At 35.3% G+C, this 26,031-nt stretch overlaps 1 protein-coding gene across 2 annotated transcripts in view; it reads left to right on the top strand.

Annotated features, from left to right (window-relative positions):
• The window catches only part of PTPRD (protein tyrosine phosphatase receptor type D), a 1,176,387-nt gene that overhangs the window by 220,563 nt on the left and 929,793 nt on the right, over positions 1 to 26,031 (top strand). For both annotated transcript variants that reach the window (XM_086870058.1, XM_086870064.1), the window contains exon 3: positions 25,281 to 25,353. The gene's annotated coding sequence lies outside the window, so the exon portion shown is untranslated. The remainder of the gene's footprint in view (positions 1 to 25,280; positions 25,354 to 26,031) is intronic.

Here is a 26,031-nt window from a genome sequence, read left to right on the forward strand (position 1 = left end):
GCAACTGATAGACCACAGGTTTGTGCTGTCATGAAGAGGGACCTCAACAGCCTGGAGAAATACTTTGACACCAACCTAATGAAGCTAAGAAAATGCTGAAACTGGCACCTGGAAAGGAATAAGATCGCACTGAGCTCATCCCTCTGGAAAATGGTTTTGAAGAGAAGGTTACAGAGGTATCCAAGTTGAATATAAGCTACCATTGGGCACTTGAAATCAAGATGACCAACAGCTTCTTAAGCTAGGAGAAGGATTGTCAGCAGATCAACATGTGATCTTCCTTTTTATTGGGCACTAATATGGCCACATGACTACTGTATACCAGAACATTGTGTTCACTTTGAGGTTCCTCAGTGTCAGAGAGCTACGGACATATTAGAGTGCAGAAAAGACCACAAAGATGATTTATGGGCTGGAGAAACTCTCCTATTAGGGAAGACTTACAGAAACAGGACTGTTCAGCTTGGAATGGGGGAAAACTCCAGGTGATCGCCTTAATATGTCTGAATATCTGAAGGGAGAGTATAAGGAAAAAAACCCAGGATCTTTTTGATGGTGGCCAGTGGCAGGGAAAGAGGCAATAGGCGTAGACTGAAACACAGAACTGTCCACATTACCCAAGCTTTCTTTTTACTTTGGGCACTCCCAAAAACTACAGTGTGCAATTTCAGTCTTATCAATGTTAACTAGAACATTTTGTAAATTGATCTAGAGATCAGACATAGTTTTTTCTGGCTTAGCTGCTCATTATCAGTATTACTATTACATTATCAATAACTGTCAATAATATAAGCAAATTCAAAAGGTAGAATTGTTACAATTAGAAAAAAGAAACTAAGAAAAAATTGGAGAATTTTTTGCCTGCCTTTTTCTCATTATACAGATGTTTTATGTATCAACTCAATTAAGGAATTTAACATGCTGTAAACCACTAAAGATAACGCATTTTTAGATTCTATGCTTCATTCTTATTCAGTCAAGTTAGTAATTCAATATGAGGTCCTATGTTGCATCTCATTTTGTCCCGAATTGTATTACGAGGTCTTCAAAGTAGGGAAATCTTTGATTACCAATACCATATTTAAATATTAACTCAGATGAAAGTGTCCCACACCAGCTGTTTCTATTTAAGCCTCTTCTTGCATTCATTTTAAAATTGTGAACCAAAAGTCACAAGAAGAGGTTGAAGAGGTGATAGATTGGATCAAGATATTCCTGGTATTTTGTTCTCATGATTATTAGGCCAATAGCCTTCAGAGAAATTAGATCATTTTCTCCAAAATTACTTATCTTACTTGACTTACTTATCATATAGAACTAAGCTTATCAGTGTTTAGAAGACATATCCATACTTTAGATTTTAGTGAGAAATGCATAAGTAGATTCCAGGCAGACTAAAACCAATATCTTGTTAACTCTTCTGTAATTCTGCAATTCTGTGAATTGCTCTCCTTTTGTATAGTTTAGCTTTGTTTTGTTTTCAAATTGTAGTACTGTGCAAGAAGTAAAATGCCTGCTATTCAAGAAACCAATTTTGTAAGTGAATGAAAGTAATAGCACTTTAATTTGTGATTTTATCCTCAGTGAAACATTTATCAACAAATTATATTTATTGCTGTAAATAATTTGCTCAGTGGAAATCATTTGAACTTCAGCTAGTCACACTGCATAAATTAAAAGGTATAGAATTGCTCTCTAAATACACATGCAGTAAACATAAGAAAAGTGTCCCATTGCTCCTGTTGACATTGAACAATTTTGTTGAATTCTTTTACTTGTTCATGGCGACAGCAGGATAGATTATTCTCTTAATGATATCTGTGCTTTTAAAAAATGTGATTATTTTTAACAGTAATAGACACAGGAATTTTTTTTCAGAAATAGATCAAGGGAGATTTTTAGCAACCTTTCAATGTAGTTAGAATTTCAAATTAAAACAAAACCACATGTAAGCCTGGGGAACATGATACATACCATGATTTTATTTCCACCTCTGAATTCAGGCTACAGGATTTTTGGGAAATTTTTTTTCCTTTCATTCCCCTCACCATACTAAACAAGGAATTTATTGTTAAATGTCAATTTTAACTAGTTCATTCTTTGTTTTCAGCATAATTCAAGTGATTAATCTTCTATGCATATGAAGATGCAAATCTCAGTAACTGATAGGGAGTCAGATTGTACAGTTAACATTGTACCTGACTTCCTATATTACCTCACTTTTATATATCTTCCTCTGATTTAATGGAAACAAAACTCTTAAACCTCAACAGAAATGTAGATAGGTTAATTTTTGACTAATTACTTTTATGGCTGGAAGTAATATGTTACAGTTTCTCTCAGATTTTAAATCTATTCAACACTCTTTAGATGCTTAGCATGTAGGCAAGAAAAGATATAGATTCTAATTTCTGCATCAAAGTTCCCTGAGAATGCCTGTTAAATCAGGAGATCATATAGATAGAAAGCAAGACAAGAAGTCAAATAAGCTTTTCCAACCATAATTCTACTTCCTAATATTGTTTTTCCTGGATTTATTTGTTCAATCTGGTAGCAGACACAAAAAGAATTTTTAACTCCCATCCTTACCTCCTCCCTCATTCTTTCCACACTAGTTACTCATTATCAACTCTGTTCACTTTCTGTGGTTGTCTTTTTTGTTCTTGCAAAGCAGGGATATAAGGTGATTAGTTCTTGATAAACAAGGAAAAAAGGAGGAGGTTCCACTGTGAAATAGATTTGTTCAAGGTCTTATTGAGGTACTCTCATGAAGAATACATGTTCTTATTAAGAATATGTAAAAGTTGTCCACTCAAGGGATTAGAAATATTTTGCGTTGTATGTTTTAACACAATCCTTAATCAACTAAAGGAGCAAGAGCCATGACCACAAAAAAACTACCACATTGTGGTAAAAATTGCAAAGTTGTTTTTTTGACACCCTAATCACCTAAATTGTGGTAAGGATAATGGGGGCTAACAGTTATAGGGGTACTTTAGGTGTAAAGCTGCTGAAGATGTGCATCTTCACAAAGAATTAGATGACGATTGCCTGAATATAAATAGAAAGCAATCTGTATATCTCTTTCTGTTTCTGTGGGAACAGTAGGAATGCTGAGTGCTGTGATTTGAACTAATGACATGTTACCTGTACTATTGTGTGTGCAGAATGGATTATAAGTGGTAGGAGAAGAAGATTCTGTTTTCTGAGTTACCACAAAGCATACTGGGAGACAAAAAGGACCCTAAACCCCAAACACCCAGGAAATTATGGATATATGTCTTCCCCTTTTTTAAAATTTGTTGGAATTTCTAGGCATTGTATTGAACAGCGGGCCTTTTTTTTGTTTGTTTGGTTGTTTGGGTTTTTTTTGAGATACAGAAGAGACAAAAAGGGACTCTTTCAATATGTACAACTCTGAATTTTTTTCAGTGAGTTGTTAGGGACAATGAGCAGCTTGGATTGAGTTCCAGAAACATTTGATGTTTAGGTAAGAGAAAAAAGGAAGCAGCACTGATTTCTTCAGAAACAAAGATTTTCCTTTGATGCCCTGAAAGAGTAATTAGCTCTTCTGAAATTCTTCTATGGGAGTGTCCAACTGATACATAGTGTTTTAGTGATATTTTCTGGCACAAGGGTTCCCACTTCAACTATGAAAATATCAGTGGGCTGTACACAAAGTAGATGCTATTCAGATCTACTTCTGTGAGTAAGGCCATGAAAAATCTGTCTGCTTAAATGTATAGTGTCATGCTGAAAGGAAGCAGACTCTTACTTACCATAATAAAATCAAACACTCCAGAAACAAATACATTTATTTTTGAAACATATACACTTACTTTATTTATTAAGGTTTAACTCTTTGAAACTATGCATCTTTTTTTAAATACACTTTCTAGTAGAAGTACTAATATTTCCCCATAATCTTTAGAAACTATGGATGTTTGATCATATCCATGTATTAGTAGGAATTATTGGGAAAAATACAGGTAGATTTTAGCAAGACTTGTGTGGTTTTAGATACTTCACAAAAGCAGGTACATTAATATAAAATTGGGAATTTTATTGGTTGTTATGTAGTTGTGAAAAAAAATAGTTACTAGTAAAATTAATGGGGGCTTTGCTGTGGGATTTTTTTATTATAAATTCTATGCAAAAAGGTATGTATCTAAAATATATGGATAGTAATAAAATGTTCAGGTGGTTCAAGATGAGAAGACACTTCACTTTGTGAAAACAATTTGCATGTTGAGAAATTAGCAGCTAGTTCTGCCCATATAACTGTCTCTACTACTGCAAGAGAATTGAATTTATCATTAATAATTTCAATTATTTGTTTACAACTGTAACTGTTGACAGTGAAATATGCTTGCTTTGCCTTTACAAAACTCATAAGTCTATGAAAAGAGAATTTTTCCCTACTTCCTCTGAAATTCACTATATTTTGTAGTTATTACACATTTTAAGTACTTTTTCTTTAAGTGACTACCATTAGCAAATATTTAATAATCTAAATTGTCTTTTGAGAAAAATCTTGGGCTAACTAAGAATAGTAAAACCACTGAATTCTGATATCTGCAAGTAAATTTCAGTGTTTTTGGCTAAATGAAGATTTAAATGAAGTGTAAGTGAATGATTAAATAAAGATCCTTGAGAATTTTTTAGGACTTCTGAAATTTAAACTGCGGGGACAGATCCTCACCTATATAGTGTACTGGATCAAGGAGATTGTTAAACAACCAAGGACAAAATAACTAACCTCTTCTCCAATGACTTTTGGATCAAATGACATTTTTGAGCTTATTGTATTGTGTCAAAGCTCACTGTGCTTGTATCATTAGAGTAGCTAGAAGATTTTCTGAAAACAGCCCCTCCCCACAGCATTTTATATTCACTTAAAGGCCATAAGCGTAAGGAAAATAGAGACTGAGAATATTCTCACACAAAGGCTCAGAGTAGCTTCATGGCAGATACAGATAATTTGAAGTATAAATGAAAATGTTATGGATGATAAAAGTACTTAGGAGAAACAGAACCACATAATAAAACGATAAAGCATGTGCATGTTCAGTGCTGATGTCTCGTCTACTCACACTTGAAACAATTTCACACCATCAGTATTCAGTCTAATGTTTGGGTATTTTCTTTTCCTTGTACTTAATGAAGTCATGAGTGTCCTCTGATAGTACTGAAGTACATAGAGATTCTGTCCAATATTTAATGATCATACATTTTTTTCACATACATCACAATTTCAGGCTGTTTGTGACACAACATTTCACTGTCAGTTTCAGGACAATCCAAAAGGGGAATTTCTTTGAGATATAGCATTATGTTCTACAAAAATGAATTTATAAATATCTTAACATTTTGGGTTTTTGGGGTTTTTTTTATTTTTTAAGGTAACTATTTGCTTTGAGTGAAGCAATAAAAGGGAAAGAAAAATTTAACTGATGCAAGTTCTCTTTATAAAGATCCTGTACTAGTTTTAAAGATTATATTTCAATTTAAAAGAACAGTATCAAACTCTGTAAATGACAGCTATAGAGAAGATTGTAGTGCATGAGATACAAAGTTATGCTTTCCTGTCTTTCTTTAGAAGAAAAGAAATAATCATTGGAACTTATGATTAGGTGAAACAATTTGCTCTAAAGTGATTGTTCAAAATGTTCTTGGGAAACATCACCTTTCAGTTAAAGTGAATTGAATCAAGGATGATATACTATTAGTGCTATCTCTGTGATGTAGCTTGGGTACTGTGATCATTTTTAGAATATAACTGTAAAATTCCTGAACATTTAGGTAGGAAAACATTTGCTGGAAAAAAACGCTAGATATTGGATGCAGGACTTGAAGAAATGCTAAGTCTGGCTGCCAACAACAATAAAATGGAAGCAGATGTCCACTCCCTCAAGGGCAGAAAGGCCTGAGGGAAGAAAGAGACAAATTAGAGATGGTCAATCACCAATCAGCAGAGGCTGAATTCTACACCTGGGCTGAGCAACCCTAGTTGTGTGGATAGATTGGGGAATGAGATGCTGAAGAGCAGCACTGAGGAAAGGACCTGGGGGTCTTGATTTTCAGAAAGTGGAACAGGAGTCAGTAGTGCTCTGGCAGCCAGGAAGGCCACCTGTGTCCTGCAGGGGCATCAGGCACAGCATCAGCCAGGCAAGGGAGAGGACTTGCACTCTGCTCTGCACTGGGGCAGCCTCACCTCGAGTACTAGGGGGAGTTCTGGGAGCTACAACATAAAAAATAAATCAAGCTATTAGAGACCTTCCGGAGGTCCCCAATCAGCTGCTGCTGATGTCACTTGGTTTATTCACCCTGGAGAGGATAAGACTGAGGGGAGACCTCCCTGAAGTCTTCAATGTCCTCATGAGGGGAAGTGGATGCATAGACACTGATCTCTTTACTCTTGTAACCAATGGCAGGTTCTGAGAGAATATCATAAAGTTGTGTTGGGAGGTTTAGGTTAGATATTAGAAAAAGGCTCTCACACAGATGGTGTTTGGGCACTGGAACAGTAGTCACAGCACCAGTGTGACAGCTCAAGAAGCATTTGGACAGTGCTCTCAGACACATGGTGTGATTATTGGGGTGTCCTGTGTAGGGCCAGGACCTGGCCTTAATGATCCTGATGGGCCCCTTCCAACTGAGTATATTCTATTATTCTGTGATTCTAAATAATTAGCTCTTGGGTTCAATTTCTATGTGAACCTTTTTCTAATATAATAATATCTGATTTTTGTGAAAAGTAGGCATTGACAATATTTCTACTGTCTGTAGACAGACTTAAGGTACATGTTATCTCTGGTCTCAAATTTATTTCAATTTTTCTGATATTCTTTACAGCTTAAAACACAAAGTAGCCTTATATTGTTTTAGTGAACATACAAATCTATACATCTACGTTTTCTTTCTTCCTTTTATTTCCTTTTTGTTTATTTTAGTTTGCATGATCTTTTTTATAGACTGGCAAAGGACCATAACATGACAAGATAGTTTTGAGTTTCTTTATACAGACAATCACCACTGACTTTAAAAGTAAAAACACAAGTGAAGCAGCCATGGCATAATTTTGCAAGCTGTAGACAACTGGAAAATTATTCAGTGTCTCTATAATGTAATTAGGAGATACTAGAAGGTAGTTCAGGATGCTTCTAATATTCACATCTGGGGAAAATGATTGATTTTGTAACAGTGAAGTAGGTAGAAATTGAGATAGTACAACTGATACAGAAGTGTGAAGATCGCTATTAGAACACTTAGAGAAGGATTATGAAGTTTGAGATCTATAAGTAGTATGGTGTCCCTTGAAAAAGGTAAGAAACCTGATGTTTCACTGGCAATGCAGGAAGCGATTAAAATTTTTCATTGTAACACAAGAATTGAATCATTCATTCAGAAAAAAGAGAATACAATTGAGAAAATGGATTAAGGCACCCATATTTTTATATTATGGCTGTAGTACAATAGTGTGAAATGAGCAGTGCACCCCAGTAGCCAAGTCCAAAAATATACTGGCCTTAATGAACAAGGGCATCAAGGGAAGTGATTACATTCTTCTGTGTCACTTTCATTAGACCATACCTGGATATTTTGTTCCATTTTGATCGCTAAAATATGTGAAGGGCATGGACAGAGTGGAGTGGAGTTCAGGGACTGCAATCAGAATGATGAGGCCTGGAGTCCTTGCCCTGTGAGAAGAGGCTGTGGGACCAGGGCTGGTTCAGCTGGGAGAAAGGATGGTTTCAGGGGTACTCAACAGTATTGCCAGCTCCACTGGAAGGGGAAGAAGTGATGCAGTCAGGCTTTTCACGGTGGTGTGTAACAGGAAGTTGAAAGGCAGTGAAACAAGCTTTAACATGTGACACTCAGGCTGGAAACAAGAAGCCTTTTCTCCAGGAGGACAGCCCAGCAGTGAAACAGGTTGTCCAGAGGCAATATGCCATTTACATTCTTTGAGATTTTCAAGACTCAACTGGAAAAAACCCTGAGCAAATTTGTCTGAATTAAGGATCAACTCTGCTCTGAGCAGGAGGTTGGGCTGCAGGCCTCCCAAAGTATCTTCAACTGAAATTATTTAATAATTCTGAGACTGTTAACTGAGAAAATAAATTATTATGGCTACTTTCGGTCTTCCGTTATTCCTCTCACAAAGCAAATAATTTAAATTAAGCATTTTCTTTTCTGGATTTTCTGTGCTAGGTGTTCTCTCTATTAACAAAGTAATCTTTGTAGATTTGTTATAAGAACTTGTGTATTCTGGGCACATCACACATATTAGTAAGAAAAGGCAAGCATTTTTCACTTCATCCTGATGAAAAGAAGGAAAGCACTTAAAATAGTTCAAGAAGCTGGAACAAATGGACAGAAAGGAATAAAGTACGGGAAAAGGAATTAATATTGCAGGAGACTTAGAAGCTGTCAACCACCAGACTCCAATTCAGTTAATGTTACCAGGACTTCAGCATTTAATGCTGTATCAGTTTTGCACTGCAGACACAGCTATAACAGAAAAGAATAGTAGTGATAAAGGAAGAATTTAATTTTAATCTAACCTATAGGGACCAAATCCAGAACAGAGTTCCTGTTGCCATAAGTGCAAGGTCAGTTTCTATCTGCTGAGGATCTTTCTTACCCCAAGTTTTATTTAAACTGACCAGAGAAAAAAGAAGCAATGTTCCTCTGACAAAAAAAAAAAACCAAAAAAACCAAACCAAACCAAACCAAAAAAAGCATAGAACATTGTAACATTGACATAATTTATTATACTGCATCGAGCTGAACTAACAAAAAAGTTGTTTGCATTATATTACTGCCAACTGTGCAACTGCTGCTTTGCACCTGTTCTGGGCATTGGACAGGGAGCTGTTTCCACAGTTAGGAAGACGTATTTTTCTGATCTATCTGAGCTGAATTATTTTTCTTTTTTTTTTTTTTAAGACATACTGGACAACTGCAAAGACACATACGTCTCCTTGTAGCTCTAAGACTTCAACTCTAAAACTGTCCATTCTAGGTCCTGACATCATTACTCCAACTTCCTTAGATCTCAGTCCTTTAGGGAAGCCTTCCTAACAACAGTTTCTAGAAGGCAAAATTTGATCTCAGCAAAACATACAGTTCTTCTGCTCTTTGAGATAGAGATCAGTGTTTTATCTCCATTTCTGCCTTCCACCAGTTTGATTTTTGATGCCAATTTCCTGTTGCTGTGATTCTCCATACAGTTTTCGTGTTCTGGATTATATTGTGATTCTTATTTTAAATGAATATTATGCCTATGATTTATAATGTTTCTTTAAGAAATGCTGTGATACCTGTTACTTTACAGAAAAAGATTTAATGGCTCTCTCTCACATCTAGGTAGTAACTAAAAACCTACTTTTTCATTTTAATTCTTGAAACAAAAGAAGGGGAAAAATAGACATGTTAATGGAGTGGGAGGTTTAGGGAAGATGGAGAATTTCTTTTTGCTAGCGAGGCTTGAGGGCAGAGTACGATGGTAGAATACACATGATCATTCTTGTGGTCAGAAATGTGTTAAATGTGTTCTTTCTTTGTTTTTTCCCCCCGTCCGTTCCTTGCTGTGGGAACACTGTGAAAGGCATAAAAACTTCCTGAACATTACCATACATTAAAAAGCTGGAAACTATCCTTGAAAATCAAGAGTCACTATTAATAAATAATAGAATAACATGTTAATTTCTTAATACCCTGCCTCTGTCATTGCAGTTGGGTAGAAGCCTTGGAGAAGTAGAGAAATTACATGAGTCAGACAGAGAAATTCAACCAATGCAGGTTGCTTACTGCCTCTGAATATTCTCTTTGGTTTCTAAGCAGTTTGACAGATAAGAAATGCAATTGAAATGTAACATTGCTAATCTTCATTAAAGGAATATTAGCACATTCCTGTCATTCTCAATTTTACAGGTACTGAATACAGAAAACTGATGTGAAAAATCATGAAAGTTAACACAGTATTTGTATGTTCATATACTCTGTATAATTCATATAGTTACTAGCACTGAAAATGGTCAGAGCTGTCTCTATGAAATTTATGGTCTTTACAGACATATATCCTAAAATGAAGACTATTTGCTTAAACTGATTAATTTTGCTACCTCAAATACCTGATATGTACGTAACTCACACAGCTGAAAGTGTGACCAGCATACAGCAAACCTGTAACCAGTAAAATCTGCTAGGGGGATCTGCCTGGATATTTGACATATTTTGTATGTTACACTTTATTATCAGACAGTAGATTACTTAGAAGCATGCTTCTAATTTAGGATTACACAGATTGCCAAAGAAAAAAAAATTGGTACTGTATAACCAGTTCTTACTTTGCTCCTCTACAGCACTGTAGGTCCTAACCTTGTACCGATATTTACTTCAGAAGAAACTGAGGGGTCTGAGGCCTCAGTGTGCTGAGTCCTTTTAAATCCACTAACTTCACGCCTGTTGAGTTTCCCATGCAATTATAGACATTAAGGCTCTGGTATTTAAACCCTTCAAAAACTCTATGAAACTAATATTCTAGCCCTTTAAAAACAGTGGTAGTATAAATTGTGTGTTGACCCTGGGTGGATGACAGGTGCTCACCAAAGCTGCTCTGTCCCTCCCCTCTTCAGCTGCACATGGGAGAGAAAATATAACAAAATGCTTATGATTGAGACAAGGGCAGGGAGAGATCACTCACTGATTATCATCATAGCCAAAACAGATTTGACCTTGGGGAAAATAATGTAGTTTATTTTCAATAGAATCAGAATATAGTAACGAGAAATAACTCCAAATCTTCCCTCCATTCTTCCTGGGTCCAACTAAATTTCTAATTTCTCTACCTCCTCCTAAGTGATACAGAGGAAGTGGCTGCTGCTGCTAGTTTATCACACTGCCACTCCTTCCTCCTCACTCTTATCTACACAATGGGGGGTGCCCCCTATTGGAGACAGTCCTTCACGAAATTTCTAAATATCAGTCCTCCCCAAAGTCTGCAGTTCTTCATTAATTGCTCTAGCATGGGTTCACTCTCTTTTGGGCAGTCTCTCAGGAACAGGCTGCTCCAGTGTGGGTCCCCCACGGTATCACAAGTCCAGGCAGCAAACCTACTCTGGTGTGGGCTCCTCTCTCCACATGGTTACAGCTCCTGCCAGAGCCTGCACCAGTAAAGGCTTACTATGGGGTACACTGGGACACATCCGCCTGCTCTAGCACAGGATTCTCCAGGAGCTAAGGGTGGTTATGTGTTTCCATACTCTCAGAGTATATATTTCTATAAATCAATAAACACATGAGAAACTGAAGGCAAAACTACTCTCCCTGGAACTAAACTCACTAATATTAAGTTTAATTTTGATATTAAAAAAGTCAGATTGCTTGAAGCAAGACATGAATTTTTTCTTAGCTTTTAAAAAATAAAGAAACAATATTAAAAAACAAATACAATGTATAAACCTGGTATTCTTCTTTTATGACCCAAAGCTTTTCCTTTTACCATTTTGCTTCATTTCAGGTCTGCTTCAGTGGTGCTGTTGGTTTTCCTCATAGTGAGCTACAATAATATGCTTATGTCCTGTCACACTTGCAAATAAGTCTTGAAAAAATTAAAAAACTATCTTACTTAGAGCAAATAGCTTCCTAAAAGCTCCACTATAGAATTTTAACTATTGAATTATGATTATTCTTTTTTTTAAAATATATTACAAAATCATGAAATATACTCAAAAATTGTAATAACACACTCATAGTCAGATCAGTATATCAGATTATGGTTCAGAAAATCAATTCATTTCAATAGAATTTTGAGGCTGGAAGGAGTGTGAACCTGCCTTGCAAACCTGGGAGTGAAGTCTTCCACAAGGGTAAGACTAGAGAATATAGATATGAATTCAAAGTAGATAGAGAATATTTCCTGCATGACACATTTAAGATTAATGACACTTGTGTAGTTTAGGTTCCCCATGGACTGACATTTCTCCCTGATGTTGGAACTGGATAATATAGAGACTGTGAGAATTCCTGCCATAAAATTGAATCAGGAAATAAGATAGACTGGGATTTGTGCTTTTGACTGTTTCATTAGACTCTCCAAATAAATCAAAACTTTAAAGCCTGTAATTCTTTTTTTTTTTTTTTTTTTAATGATAAGTATGTTTCAGATTTAGTCAAGTGAATGGTGACTGTAACGATTATGTAGAAATAAGGACATAGGAAAATTCATGCATTGTTTAATTTCATATTTTTTGGAATGGAAATATACTTCCTGTATGTGTACTATTTCAATGTCTGCTAAATAACTGATGGTATCCAAATTACATGCAAGTTTGGACTAACACTCAAAATCAGATTTCTCCTATAAAATGTTTAAACACTTCTCATGTCACATTCAGCACTGTATTGGTAGTAAAACAACCATGAAAATAAACTGTCCATGGATATTTTAAATTGAATTACCCACTTTCATGAATATTTGATCTTCTTATTGCCTGCAAATGCATTAGATTGCTTGCCTATAATTTGAGCTTATTAAGCTTCTGAAGGTAAGGATCTGTGTGACAGGAATGGCTGTTCTGAAAAAGGAAAAAAGAGAATTGCACACTATATAAACTTTAACTGGATAGACAGTCCAGAATTGTAAACTTCTGGTGATATTTTCTTTTGACAAGGAATCAAAATGATGATGTGACAAAAACATCTAATTATCCTGCTTAATTTGAAAGCATCAGATAAGCACACATATTTTCCAGGATTACTATCTTGAAAGTTATAGATTCTTGTGTTTTTTAAAAATAAAAAATATAGATAAACCACCATCATTTATATTCATAGAATTTTTCACAGAGTAAGTTACAGGGGAAGGGGAAGTAGTTATAGAGTGTAGATATTGTAGACAAGAAAGGGTTATCTTTATCTGCTGATAAAGATATTATCTGCAGATATATTAAAATGCCGAAGGCCATCCTTTCTGTGATGTTGCTTACAAGTGTCATCAGTGAAGAATTTACCTTTTGGTAGAATGGAAATTTCATGTTTTTAATCAAAAAGAAGGATATTTATTTCACATTTATATTTTTATGGTGCTGTATTTATAATACAGTTAATATAAGTGCTTAAGGATAAAAAGCCAGAAGCCACATTAGCAAAATAGTCTATAGTCTCCATTACAAATCTGTTGCTAAATGTAGCAAGAATCAGTTTGCAGTTTGTGAAAAGACACAAAATATAAGGAAAAAATCTCTTACTCATGTGTTAAGTGAGGGTATCAATAATATTTTTACCTTTGGGACTAGGTTTTTTTATCTCTGCCCCTTAAAATATCAGTATAATAATGCAAGAAAATTTCCATAGCACTAACATATTTTGAAGCTTTGGCTTAACCATTAAGCAGTCTTCTTATGGCACATTTGAATTGTTACAGTCCCTAGCTTGAAGATTTACTCATTAATATATACACACACTTATATATATGGGTTTTTTACTTGTTGTAAAATATAAAAATGGAATTAAAACAGATGTGATGCTTTGAATATGATATACTTTTCATTTCAATATTTTCATGATATAGAAGACAGGGGACAATAAAAGCTAAAACTCAACCAAGCTGTTTAAATAGGTATTATTTAACAGTACAAAACATACTTATAAAAACAATTAAAATTGTGTTTGTAAGGAATTGACTTAATACAGATTTCCTATACAACAGCACAGACTAGTGGCTTTTAGCAAGGCAGCAAGTTTGCCTTTTCTATTAAGCAGTATTAAATTAAGATGGCTAGGACCAGGGAGAATAGAAAATCTGAGTGTTTCTGTTTTTCTAATTCATGCATGGCTTCTGACAGGATTGGGCACTTTCAAAACATAAATAATCCTTAGATTGAAATTCAGTAACCTGAATTTAAAGGCTAGTATTTGTAACGTAGTAACAGCGATGAGATATAAAATATATGAAATGTAAACCACAGACTAGAAGAAAATAAATGATTAACAATACACTTCAAGATATAAATAAATTAATTATTATTAATTTTTATTTATTATTTTGTTTTTTACTTTTATTTGTATTATATCTATCTATTTATTTATTTTTTTATTAAATTAAGCTATAATTTGGTGTGAGTTTGCTTGGGACAGCAAATACTTCAGGTGTGATAGAGTGATATCAATCTATCATCTGACTACATAATCATAATTCCCCTCATCATACTTCTCCACTGTGTATTTATATTATTCTAAGTGGCTCACCTGGCTTGATTTCCTCATCCTAGCTGGTCTCCCCATCTTTCCATGCAATTTCTTCCCAGCTGCATTGATTCTTAGCATATGAAAATAGGCTAATGAAATTACAATACCAATAGAGTTCTGTCTCAAGAAATCAAATAGACTACCCAGGATTTTATTTTTTAATTTATTTTTTATTTTCTTAATTTTTTAGGAATATTTATTCCTATAGGTATTTTGGGTACAACTTGCAAATCTGTGAGGGTGTGTACTCACGTTCCAAATCACAGATCTGTCTAAATTATTCAACATCTAACTTGGTTGTCTTGAATTCTTCATCAGACAGATAAAAAAATAAACATTTACAGGCATTTACCTGGGAAGAAATACCTAGTGTTGTCTGAATTTGGGATTATACAAAGGTGAAAGAGAACTGAGAATTAAGACTTTTAGAAAAGCTCTTCAAAAATTTCAAGTGCCCTGTAAGATAACCTAGTACTGCTTATTCTAAAATTCAGCATCAAACTTCTTTGCAGTGCTAACTACTCTGTATTATGGGACCTAAAGAGCAGTCTCCTGGCAGGTGGAAAAAACTAGTGTGTTTTGATTCAGTTTTTATTTGTTTGTTTTTTTGTTTCCTGAAACTGCCAACTCATAGAGAAACCTGGATATTCACTGTGAGGTTCCTGCTATCTATCCATAACACCAAGATTTTAGACCAATATTTTTACATATCATAATGAATAAAACTGTAACACTGAGATTTATACTATAAAATTAAGCAAATTGCTGTCTGCAAAGACCTCTTTAATTTCCCTCTATGTTTGCATCTTCTATTCTATCCATTTTGGAAGGATTTATGCTCTCTAGTTCATATTTATGAATATGGCTTAATTACATAGTCGTCCATTCAGACATTAAATTGCAAGGAGATTTAGGTCCACGTTTTCATAAATTTACACTCCTAATGCCATTAAAATAATTATAATTTAAATGGCTACACAGGTGGCCATTGAAGCCCCAAATTTCATCAATGGTAATAGTTTTATTCTCTGATTAGTTTACTCATTTAAAAAACTCTTCATTTTTTTTGTCAGGAAAGGAATACTTCCAGCAGATGGCAGCAACTCTCCATCTACCCCCAATTCTGACTGAAAATGTGTTATCAGACAAATTCTGTTAAGAAATTCGGTTTTTTCCCAGCTGATGGCTAAATTGCTTACACAGACTATTCTTTTCCAGTTTTAATTTTGTTAAGAAATTATTTTTTTTCCAGTTGATGGCTGAATTGCTTACACAGACTATTCTTTTCCAGTTTTCATTTTCAAGATGGCCAAGCACAACTGGTATCACTAAGTTGTCTGAAACCAAGCCAAGCCAAGAGGCATCTCTTACATTACAATTAGTTTACCATATTGACAATTCAGATAAAGGAAGATGGACCAAAGCTGTAGTTAAATTTGCATTTAGGTGATAGAGTGCACTGCTTAAACTAAACTTCAATTAAACATGCTTAAACAGCTGCAAGAATCTGAAGCTATTCTGGCTTTTACTGAGCATTTATAAGGATTTCCTTGCAGTAGACTTGTCATTCATAGTCGTTCTTCTTACTTGGCACATTTGTAGTGTAAGTGGTATTGGACAGGATATACACAGCCTCCCTAAAGAACAGTCTTGCTCAGGCATTCTTCTCTGTTCACAGAAGATCATCAAATCTTCCTGTTCAAGGGATACTGTCAAATTGGATATGTTAAAAAAGTCCAGTTAAGTAAAGTGTATGCTGCAGCTCCCTATAAATAATTTACTGATTTTATTTTAAATCTGTCTTTAAAAAAGAGTGTTACAGTGACTCTTTTCTTCTGCTAAAAAAAAACCCCATTAACTACAGAGGCAGCAACTGCCTGTGGCACTATCCTACAGTTTATTCAGTTATGCATAGACTTGATCATGCAAATAATCCATCTTCTGTGAAGCTTCTTGTTTAACTATACCTTTAATACATGACTAAGACACTCAGATTGACTAATGACTAAGACATTCAGATGTAGCTGATTACAATTAAACTTAGCTTATGTATTAAAAACATGATCAAAAATACATGTGTAATCCAAGGATTATATATTCTTCCACTGCCATCAACTTCCTTATTTTATCGTCTTTATTTGATATTCAAAGAACTTGTAAGTAAAGCTAAAGCTGGCTAATGATGTAGAAGTCTAAAAGAATCCCACCACATTCTGTTTTTTGTTAAATATGAGTGATAATATTTTGCTTACCTTAAAACAATGCAACTGTAATGCATACTTCAACGTGGCAGTTAGTACTACAAAACATGTAATTTGCTCCAGAGTTATTGTTTCTGTTTAGCCTAAGAAAGGGTGCTGCATTTTTGAACCAAATCCTATGAAAGGACCTACATTAGAAATCATGAATTTGTATAAAAGTACAACTTAAGAGCTTTCAGTTACCTACTGGCAACTTCTTAGCTTTGTTGAATTTTGAATGGAAATACCAGGGAAAGTGTTACATTCGTAACCATTGAATCAGCTTTTCTGACTTTGGAGTCTAAGCATTATGTTTAGTTAAGGGCTTTTTTACTTTTTTTAAATTTTGGGGTTTTTTTTAAATTTCCATGAAGAAAAATGTTCTTTTCTTGCCACAGAGATTCAGATGACTTTGGAGGATTCCTGGCCCTTTTCCTTTTAACCCCCATTTGCTATCATTTGTGGTGTAAGACTACCTGCATCAATTGTCTGTAGAAATCTTATATTTAAAAAGGGCTAGAGAGATAGGATACAGTTATGAGATGATGTGAAAAGAGAAGAATAGGTAAAATAATACTTTATTTTGCCTTCTTGCCAACTTGTCTTGGGAAAGTTGACTTGACCACAACTTGGACACTGGACCACACAATCACTTAAAGGACTTAAAGGAGGTTCTCAATTTTAAAACACTCATCAAGAATTTTTGCAGTGGGGAATTCTATTTATATATTTAAATTTTTGAAAAATGTTCTGTATAACTGTGAAACATTTAATAGACATATTATTTTTTTCCTACAAAACATAACTTTCTCATATGTACTCACTTGAAATTTCCAATAGTATGTCACATTTTATTTAGACAATAGAAGAAGATTGAAGAAAACCCCCCAAAAAACCAGAATTAAAAACAACAACAAAAGGTAGAATCATTGCACAAAAGGGAAAAATTTACTGCAGTCCTGTTCCAGGATATGTCTTATTCTTGGTGAATGACCAGAAGAAAGATGAGAAAAATTTTCAGAGGTTTTTTTTTGTGGGTTCACTCCACCCACCATTAATTTTTATCTTTTTATTAATTCATCTCACCAATACTTGTTTTGTAAATTTTGGGTGACATATAAGTTGACCCATTAGAAACAGATTTTCCTTTTTATTTTAGAGGCATTCCTGAATAATTTCTGTGTGATAATATCCCATTCTCTTAAATGTCAGATGCTGTTGAGTAGTATTTCTATTAGCTATATAAAGGAAAAAATATGACAAAATAATTTTTAAACAAAAGGCATTGAAAACAAAAATAGCCACAGAAACAAAATATTTTTAAGTGGATAAAAAAATAAGGGCAGTAACAGAGGGAAATTTGTATATTCATCTTATTTATAAAATTCCTAATTAGACCAAAAATATTGGTGGGTTTCATAAAAGAATAACTTTTAGCTGTATTTCAAATACAGAGCATTGTTACTACCACAGTTTCTCCAAGACACAATTTAGTTCATATTAAATGGTCATTTTAGCTTCAATGTCTTCTATGCCTAGAACTCTGAGAAAATGTTTGTCAACAGTTTTCACCTTAGAAAGCTTACTGACTAGTCAATATATTAATCTTGAGGCTTTGTAAAAAAATAAATATGGGAATTTATTTGATAATGTTTTGATAATAGAACAATTAAGAGACAAGCTGATGTCAGTGCACCCAGATCATTATGCAATAATTTTCCAAATACAAAAAAAAAGCCCAAAACATAAAACCTCAGGTAAATTTCTTGGTGCAGAAGCAAGACCATGATTAAACTTTTAATACATTGGAAAATTCAAATTTTTTTCAAAGGGTGTATCCAGAGAAATTTTTCTCAAGGAGGAAATGTTTGTTCCACATCTACACAAGAAGAACTGCAATTTTATTTTATTTTATTCTTTATTTTTCATTTTGTGGTGGGACCTGGAGCCTGGGCAGGAGCAGGGGCCTATGACAAAAGCCACAGAAGCCAGGGCTGGGTTACGGAATTAAGAGGAATCCCTGGAGGCAGCAGGGAGGTGGAGAGACATGGGTCAGCCCAGAGTTTCACAGTGAGAGGGACCAGGAGGAGAGTTAAGCCAGATGACCAGCTCAGCTGCAGCCACAGGCACAGCCTCAGGCTCTTGGCTAGGCACCACTGCAGCTGGCTTTTGGGGAATCACGGCGGAAGGCACTGGCACATCCGTGAGGCAAGGCCTCATAGTGTCTGACAATAGCTTCCAGCACTTCTGTGAGTCCTGACCCACAGCTCTCAGCTGGGCGGGTTGCAGGGCAGCCTCTTGCACAGCTGTGGCACCTTTCACTAAGGCTGGGCCTTGGGAGGCGGCCTCCACACACAGACAGGGGCTTAGGAAGGTGGAGACAGCCTGGGAGGACAATCTGGGAGCTGTGGAGACAGCAGGCTGGGCAGTGTGCCTGTGGAGTGCATTCCCCAGCAGGGGAAGGAGCTGCAGTGGTGGTAGGGAAGTCACACTGCTCTGCAGCAGTGCTATGAGGGAATGGGCAGGACAGACGTGGGCACCTGGCGGTGGGAAGGGCCCTGGCTGGACATGAGGGCAGAAGTGGGGCCCTGCCGCTGGCCAGGCCTTAAGGACTGCCCTAGCCCTTGTCACCCTTGGTTGGCCATGGCAGCTGCTTTCACCTCAGCCTGAGATAAGTCTGACAGGAACTTCAGTCTCGTGAAGGGCAATGCTAGTGTTGCTGTTTATTACTATTATTATTATTATTATTATTATTATTATTATTATTATTATTATTATTATTATTATTATTATTATTATTATTATTATTATTATTATTATTACCAGCATTTATTTTCTTAGAGATCTGCTCTACTAATTTTTTCTTATGATTTAGGAGCTCTTTTTACAGCGTGGGTTGCTGAAGCACTGGAATGGAAATTGTCAAACTTTGTAAAATGCAAGGGAAAAAAAACCTGATGCTATCCTAAGAGGTGAAAAAGTGTTAAACGCATTTTCCCTTTATCTCTCTGCAGGGTCCTGTTTTCTAGAGCTTAAATCTCTTCCAAATAGCAGCCTGAAACCCCTCTATTTTGCTTCCTACTACATTCCCACTGGGGCAATGCCATGTTTCTTGATATTATTCTCCATCATGCTACCTCTTAATAGCAATACTACTGAGAATGACTTTACAGGAGAAGGAACACTGATTTACTTGGCTGTAAAATCCTTCCTGGAAGACTGCCTGCTAGTGCTGTATCGTTAAGAGGGAGACTGTGTTTCAGTCTGTTTGTGAGAATAAGATTAGGCAAGTGAGAGGTCTTAATAGGCCTCTCTTAGCTCCAACATCTGCCATTGTCTTTCTGGACTAAATACAGAGATGACATTGAGTGGCCAGGATTAATAAGGAATGAGGGATCAGGAAAATATTCAGAAAATATCTAAGGGAAAAATATCTTCTATTCTCATAAAACACATCAGATACAAAATTAATAATCAACTCTTTTCATTATCCTTCATGTCCATAACCATTCATCACTACCTCTAGAAGTGGGAAATACTCTGGCTTTTTAGACCAATATTTATTTCTCCTGGTTCATCTAGTCTTTTAGAGAGACTTTGTAGTTTTGTTTTCTCAGGAAACTAATTGAACTAAATTAGGTATCAGATTTTCTGAATATTGAAAATCCTGATTTTGATATCATTCTTCACACTTCCATGTTTTAATTCAAGTGGTGAATATTTTTCCTCCTCTTTCAATTTTCTGTTCAAAGCCAAAGACAAATATCTTGATGTTCTTTCTTGAAAAAAGCAATTGGTTAGGTAAGAAATATTATACTCTAAACTTTATTGGAGAAATACATATTTTTCACACTTCAAATTTGTAAGGATGACAGTAAACAGGGTGTGCTCACACATCCTGACAATGACTGTCAGATGTTGTTGATGGCAGTTATTGTTTCAGCAAGGAGAAAATTGCTCTTAATAAGAAAACAATTTTTCACAATATAATCTTTTTGTCAAAAAAAAAAAATCCTAAATATAAATCACTTTAAATTCTATGGCAGAAAATAAATTTTATGAAAGGAGAATTTAAGGCATATACCAATGTTTTATGCAAACTTTCATCCCTTTAAGCATTTTTAGTAAAATGATAGAAGCATGGAGTCTAGTCTCTGACAATAATTCTAAATCAGACTAAGTACCTCCAGCCTGTAGAGGATTCAACTTCTAGCTCACCTTTCCTGCATATAATGAACCCGATATTCTATTTTTTCAGTGCTTCCATCTTTAAAAAAATTCTACACACTTTTTATAATCTAAATTTGAAGTTATCTAATGTTGTGGACAATGTTATGGTGGTGCAAGTTTCCAGCATCTAAATGGTGTTTGTCAGAGCTAGGCTATCCTAGCATGACAGTTGTTTGCATTGAGTTAGTTTTCTCCTCTCTTCTCTTGATTTGTTTGGATTTGGATGCAGGTGTTTCTTTCCTTTCCAGAGCAGAGAAGTGGCTTGTTCATGAGTCCATATAGGACCTCATTTTCTATTCTGTGCCATATCCACATATAGAACCAGAGTGTTTCTCTTAAAAAAAAAAAAAAAAATGGACTTGACTACAGCGTCATTTGTCCTAAGAGGCTTTTCTGTTGTTAAAGAGTTTTGTCTGCACACGGCTGTGACTTTCAAATGCCTCGAACCAAATCATATGCTTCTGCCCCTTTCCCTGTCTAGGTGCAACATCTATCAGACTGCCATGAAAAAGGTAAACTTGCAGAAAATGAGACTCTTTTTCTCCTAAGTAGCAGTGCTGAGCTGACATGGACTCTGTCAAGGGAATAACAGTGTACAGGGCAGAAAAACATTACAGGAAGATATTCTATCTGTTCGATATTAGCAGCTACTTTTGCCTACGTAAGGTATGGAATACAATGACTGTCCATTTTCATTATTTCAATACAAGAGTGATTATGAAGACTAAAGGACAGCCTCAAGAGAATTAGCCTTAATGAGGTCAAATTGAAATGAGTTGCCTTTATTCCCATAGACTCACATGGTTTCACAGTATTATTCAATTAATTTATTTATATGGCATGTTAGTGACATGATAGAAGACAGCCAACTCAGTTTACCAGTGACAAACCTGACACAGGCTATGGTCACACAGTCTAACAGCAACATCTGCCTCCAAGGTCCACTGGCAGCCACTCAGCACAGAATATGTCTTTTCTCTCAAGAGCTTTTAGCATAGTGTGACACAGATTTAGAAATAAAGTTTGGGAACTGTGACATCTGCTTTCTTATATTCTATATTTAAATACAGGCAATAAAGATTCTGGAGACACAAGAGATTTGTTACGGGAAGGGGTATTTTTGTAAAAACATTAAAAGTTATTTTATTTTGAAGAAGGGACAAGCCTATTGATCCTGTGGGGCTGCATAGCAGTATTATTTCCTTGATATTTTTAACAATGTAACCCACCATCCTCTTATTTTTATTTTTTTTTCTCTGTTTTAAATAAACAGTACCCAGTGATAGAGATTTTTCTGCTTTGGCAACTTTAGGAAACCAAATAGATTCGTTTCCAGAGCTACCCTATGATATTCAGATATGCTGTTGATTTTGTCAGTTTTTGAGGCTTATTCATATATGATTTAAGCACAAATCTGTGCTGATATACTGATACACTGATAGTTTGATACTGAGATGAAAGCCAAAGTGGTCGGATGAATGGAGAAGAGCCATGGAATGGTAGTTAGAGAGAAACAGTACAGGGAAAGAGGGAGGTGAAAGGTATGCATGCCCCCAAATATAGGAAAGAGTTAGTCTTACTCAAATTCTGTCCCTCTATTACAACTCTGAATAGTTCTTCCTCTTCCTTTTAAATGTACGCAGAATCTTCAAGAAAATAACCATGAATTAATCTATATAAACTGGGCTTAACGAATTAGAATATTAAGAATATCTTTTAGGCAATATTTTCACTTTTTGTGGTTGGAATTGCTGGTTTTTTTTAAGAAAAAATTGGTGAACAGTAGTACTATTAACAAAAAGGGAAAGTGCTGAAGCTGAAAAGAGTCTTGCAACAAAAGAATGGGTTCAAAATTTTCAAGTGATGAAAGCCCATGTAATTTGACCAAACAAATTCAGTACAGACAACAAAAATACATAGTATAGAGTAACAAAGGGAACTGATCAAAGAACAGAAGAATCTTATATTTGCATATGTTTTTATGAAAAAGGAACAATGCATAGTGCACCAGTTTTCAGGACATATTTTATGAGTTCATATTGCTTAATCAGAATTCCCATGATGAGATGGTTAGTTAAGCAACTTAAGTGAAAAAAAAAAGCTTTTATAGATATAAAGGAAATACTAACTGGTGTATGTGTATCAAAATATGTATTCAAGGTATTAATTTAATCCATGTCATTAAGCCTTCAGCACTGACACCATTATTATTTGTGTGTTTCTATTCACTCTGCTTCTAGTCTGAGTGTGGAAAATAAAGCCAATAGTGAAATGCTTCTGACATAAAAATTATTAACTCAGTCCATTGTCATATACAACCATGTTTCATCACATTTGAAGGCCCTGCAAGATCATATTAAATAAATGCTTGAAACTTATGTTCCCCTTGTATTTTATACTACCAAACATTTGCGTGTAACAAAAGTTCTCTACCTGTCTATTTTCAACAACTGCCTTCATGTTTCATATGCAGTGAATAAAAAAAAACAAACAAATGAAACCCCCCCTCAAAAAAAACCCTTCCCAAAAAAACACAAGCAAAAAAACCCACCACTGAAACTGTTACTGTATTATGACAAAAATAGAATAGTTTCAGGGAAGAGAGTTTTTAGGGTGAAATATTCTTGATCATTGGTGGTCATTTATTGCTATTTACTTTTATTCTTTCCTAAATCATTTAGCAATATTGTGACTTCTGAATGTTATGACTGACACATAAAAAAGTGGAAGGTGGTTATCAATCCCAGACTGCTGGGTGAGTGGATAAAATACAAACTCATGAGTGCTGTGTATAAAATATTGCAGTATCACAGAGTGGTCAATATTGGATCTGGGCCAACCTCTGTGCTCAAGCAGAGCTACTGAAAGCAGATTAACCAAGAAAGACCATGTCCAGATGGCTTTTCAATATTTCCAAGATTAATATTTCACAGTCAATTCTAGACAACTGCTTCAGTAAAACTGTATTAATACTATATTATATTTTAACTCTATTCAGTTAAAAAAGCTGTTTTGTGATAGTCATAGAGCTCTTTCTGTGTTTCTTTTTTCCATTGATTTTTGTCCTGTCATTTGACATCAAATGAAAGAGCCTGACTCCATCTTTGCATCTTCCCTTCAGTTGTTTATATGATGATGTTTGATCAGTTTGATCAGATGTTGATGAGTTTTCCCTTGAGCCTTCTTCTCTACAGACTGAACAGTTCTACCTCTCCCAGTCTTGCCCCAAAGATCACAGAATCATAGACTCATTGAATGGTTAGGATTGGAAGGGACCTTAAAGATCTTCTAGATCTAACTCCCCTGCCTGGGGCTCCTTCCACTAGACCAGTTGTACAGAGCCCCATCCAGCCTGGCCTTGCACTCTTTCACAGATGGGAAGTCCACAGCCTCTTTGGACAGCATATGCCTTCCTAATATCTAACTTAAACGTACACTCCTTCAACTTAAGGGCATTACCCCTTGGCCTATTACTACTTGCCCTTGTTAAAAGTCTGTCTCCAACCATCTTGAAAGTCTTCTTCAGATACTGGAAGGAGCTGCAAATTCTCCCCAAAGCCTTTTTTTGTCTGGACTGAGCAGCCCCAATTCTCTCAGCCCATCTTCATGAAGAGATGCTTCAGCCCTGTGGTCAACTTAGTGTCTCTCTTCAGGACTTGTTCCAACAGGTTGATGTCTTTCTTTTGCTGGGTGCCCCAGACTCCGATACAGCACTCCAGGTCAGGTCTCACAAGAGCAGAGTAGAGGGGAACAGTCACCTCCCCTGAGTTGCTGGGAACACAATTTTTGATGCTGCCCAGGCTGAAGTTGGCTTTCTGAGCTGCATGTGCACATTACTGGGTTGTGTTTTCCCTCTGATCAACCAATGCCCCTTAATCGTTCTCCTTTCAATGCATTCTCTACTTAGCCTGTACTTGGGATGCCGGAGCTTGCATCTGGCCTTGTTGAACATCACAAGGTTTTCACAGGCTCACATCTTAAGCTTGACTGCTAGTGAGAAAGAGCTAAATGCATACATTAGATGGAAATCCATAGGGTGCAGGTTTCAGATACGTGAAGAGATAACTTTAATATTGAAAATGAAAAGCCTACAGTTCTGTTTTCTTATACTTAATGTAATTTACCAAATGACATACTGTTGGTGCAAGTACTGCAGGTTTTGGTTTGATGTATTTAAAAAGCTAATAGCATAAGATCAGTTATAAAACAGTATTTTTGCACAAAAAAAAATACATTGAAACCAGGTTAGTTCTAGCACAAGAAAGTGTTTATGAATAAAACAATGTGTTTGGAACAAAATTGTTTCATAACCACTTCAGTCAAATACAGATAATTTCAATATAAAATATTGTTTATGATTATGACTTATATTCTTTCACATCACAGTTACTCTAGAAATTCCACTTTGTTTTGCTGCTTTTCAATGATTACTGTTTGCAGAAGTTATTTATCATCAGTGTATTTAATTTTTCTATTTCTTGAAAAAGAATTTATTAGCAGAATTTATTTGTGTTGCTGTAGAAAAGCAAATAAATGATGTTTGATTTTCTCTTTCAGGGAAATCTTGAAGAGTCTTACACTTTTAATCCTCCAGTCATTAACTGTGCTATGAGGACATTCTGGTGAGGTGGTAAGTTGGTGTAGATCTATTACTTTGATCAGCTGAATTGTCATTTCAGATTTAACTTCTATAACAAGGTCCTTCAGTGTCTGACAAACTTGTCCTCCAGTCTCTCTTGGCAAATTTCCTAAACTGTAAATCTGTGATTGATTTCATATGTAGGAAGTCTGAATCATAGAGGTGTCAGATTATTTCTGTATTTACAGATCAACCTTATGTCATAAGAACAGGGGAGTTGATTCCTACATGCTCAGTTCCTATTTTCCAGAAATCCTAGGTTCCTACACATCTGGAAATCTGAATGATTATTGTAATTAGTTTAGTAGAGCACAAGTCACTCAGAAATGTTAGGTATTGTAAGTTTTACAAATTTCAGAAATCTATTTATCAACTACTTGTCAGACTTCTTCCAGAATATTCTGTATCCACACCCATAAGAGTATGATGAAACCCTAAAGGTTTTTCCTTTTTCTGACTACAAAGAAGGCTTGTAGATTTAAAAGGTCAGTAATTACATCATAGCTTCTGTTGATCTTAGCAACACTCTAGTAACTCTCATATAATACTCTCTAACTGGAAATTTCTATCTGAAATAGGATTACTTTTAATTTTTGTACTTAAATACTGAGCAGAGACAAGAGAAACAATGGTTATTATTTCTAGGTGTTAAAATAGTTCTGAATAATG

Source organism: Cyanistes caeruleus, chromosome Z (genome assembly GCF_971803275.1).
Source record: "Cyanistes caeruleus chromosome Z, bCyaCae1.hap1.1, whole genome shotgun sequence".
NCBI lineage: Eukaryota > Metazoa > Chordata > Aves > Passeriformes > Paridae > Cyanistes > Cyanistes caeruleus.